Source organism: Palaemon carinicauda, chromosome 21 (genome assembly GCF_036898095.1).
Source record: "Palaemon carinicauda isolate YSFRI2023 chromosome 21, ASM3689809v2, whole genome shotgun sequence".
NCBI classification, from domain to species: domain Eukaryota; kingdom Metazoa; phylum Arthropoda; class Malacostraca; order Decapoda; family Palaemonidae; genus Palaemon; species Palaemon carinicauda.
Window position 1 is genome coordinate 94,940,673 of NC_090745.1, and position 2,500 is coordinate 94,943,172.

The following is a 2,500-nucleotide window of genomic DNA, read 5'->3' on the forward strand; positions in this document are numbered from 1 at the left end:
CGCGGGTTCTCGTGCCTGGTGGTCTAATTCTGAAAAGGATTCATTTGCCATCACAGGTAGTCGACGCTGGTTGTGTACACAGTTGTTACTAAGTAGTTACCACTGGGAAGAATTATGTGAACAATGAGTTCAAATTATATTAATAGCATTGATAGTATTCTGCCAAAGTACCAGGAGTCGGCTGCGGCTAACCTGGTCAACTACAATTCTCAAGCCAGAAGTATGTATCCATACGTAAGTGTCACTTCACATCAGCTGTCTAGCAATGCCGGCCTCCAACATGTCGCCCTTCAGCGCTATTGACAGCCACTACAGATGCCGACAAGCAGTGCCGGTACTCGCAGACTGGGGCAACGGATATGTCCCAGTACGGCCCTTAACCTGCAAAATTGTGCAACTACAAGCAACATGGCCCAGTACTTCCATCAGAACAACGTCACGAACCCACTCAACTCCTGCAGTCAGCCTACGGCACCTACACCTCATATCCCCCGACATCCCTCGTTATCCATGGATGTCGATCACAGGTAAGTTCAATTGCTTCAACTGCTTCCTCATCATCATCCTACTCCCTCTTCCTCCTAACACACCCTCTGTAGACTCGTTTGTTTTAAAAGTGCACGCCCTCTATGTAATTGCTTTACTGTACTCAAAGTAGATGTGTTATGTTCATTTCCTACATTATAATAAGAAGTCATTCTTTTTATCTTTTTCTCCCTGACTACTTTCCTGCAAGAGCAAAGGAAAGAACTCTTGCCTTATGTGTTGTCATTGAAAATGTATGCCAAAAAAGGAAGATGAACTTTCATTTCTTCCAGGAAAATCCTGCTGAAAGTAGTTATGAGTGTTGTGCTTAGTACAAAATTCTTGATTGCGCCTCACCTTGGATCAATGGTGTAAAAACAGCCTATTAGAAACTACTATAAAATGAACAGTGTATTGTCAGAAAATATTGAAAGACGCTGATAATCTATTTAAAAACAAAAGAGATTTAAGTTTATTCAAACAGAAGTAATGGAAGAAATTGTCGTTTGGTGATAAAATCCGTTGTAGTGCATGTTGATGTCGTGCATAGTAGTGAGTGTTGTCAATGCACGAAGTGATGGTATTTTTACAGAAACTGCGAAGTGGTTGTTGCACGATCTCTATGTTCTATTGATGGCATTATCCTCCCCCTGTCACGCTTTGCTGTCATTCTCCTTCTTCCTATCAGCTTCGTCCTACAGGCAGCACGAGGAGGTTCCCCTCACGGTGTGCCAGCGAATGATTAAAGGCGTGAATGAGCTTCCTAACAAGCATGGTGAAATTGTGCGGTGTCAGTAAAATGTGTTCATAAAAGCATGTTTCTTGTGTAGTGGAAAATGACTGTTCGCTCCAAGATTTCATAATCAAAACATTATGTCTATGTCGTAAAAAGCATTACCAGAGACCTTTTTCTCAAGCGTGTCATTTCAATGAGCAGGGAAACTAATGTCACTGGTGTTTCAGTGGCAGTCTTCTTAACCATTTATGAAGTGTAGAATGGACCTTCGATCGACCATAAACCACAGGGGTTGGCGGCCTGTGTGTCAAAGCAGCGAAAGAGAGAGCGAAAGGTGTATTTGATCCCCTGTAAAATCCCACCTGATCCAAAAAGTGTATGAATGAGATTGTGTTTCAAACTATCGATATTAATAGCCTAATTTAAATAATGAAACTACATTTTGCCTCTCTTAGTGATACAAATACATATTGGGGTCTAAGATGTTGAGCCACTGAAGTGAAAACATTCTTGACAAGTTCGTGGGGTAGAAAATGTTAATTCTGTTGAAAATTGCCTTATTTAAACCTATTCATTTAAAGAAAAGGAGATAAAACTATCAGTAAAGAATTGTGTTCACTTCAGACCAAGCTTCATTCATCATTTTTCAGTGAAAAGAGAGGAGATACCGGTGCTTTGGGATAAAATTGCAGTGACGTTTATTTCCAAGAGCAGGATAACAGGCGTACCATGCTCGGAGGTCACCACTCATCTGACCGCAGTAACGCGTGCTAACAGTCTGCTGCAGCTGCTGCCATCTAGTGGCGCTCTCGCGAACCTCTATCGTTCAATAAACCCGATGCAATCTGCAACAAAAACGAAACGATTTGGAACTCAGCGGGCGTCTTTCTAGAGACCGGCGTTAGTGCTTTAAACATTTTGTAACTTTGCTTTTAGACTCACCTGGACTATTTCTTGCACCTTAGACTATACATCTCAGCAATAGACAGTGCGAATGGCAGTAAATAAGGCATGTAAAGACAGCAAAAAAATATTATGCATAAGAAAATATTTGATCTATTGACGGTCAGCGCACACGATTTGAACTTGGCTTTCCTTAGTTTTTCTTTGGCCTTTCTCCAGACATTAAAAACTATTAAATAGAATAATTTCTTTTCAAACTGCTGAAACGTATATTGGTGGGAATGCGATACAATTCTAATGTTAACACTGGATCCCTAAGGAATTTCTTCTAAAGAA

General features: G+C 40.9%; 1 pseudogene; it reads left to right on the forward strand.

Annotated features, from left to right (window-relative positions):
- LOC137615039 (homeobox protein abdominal-A homolog) overlaps nucleotides 1–2,500 on the forward strand; it is a 110,584-nt pseudogene that overhangs the window by 218 nt on the left and 107,866 nt on the right.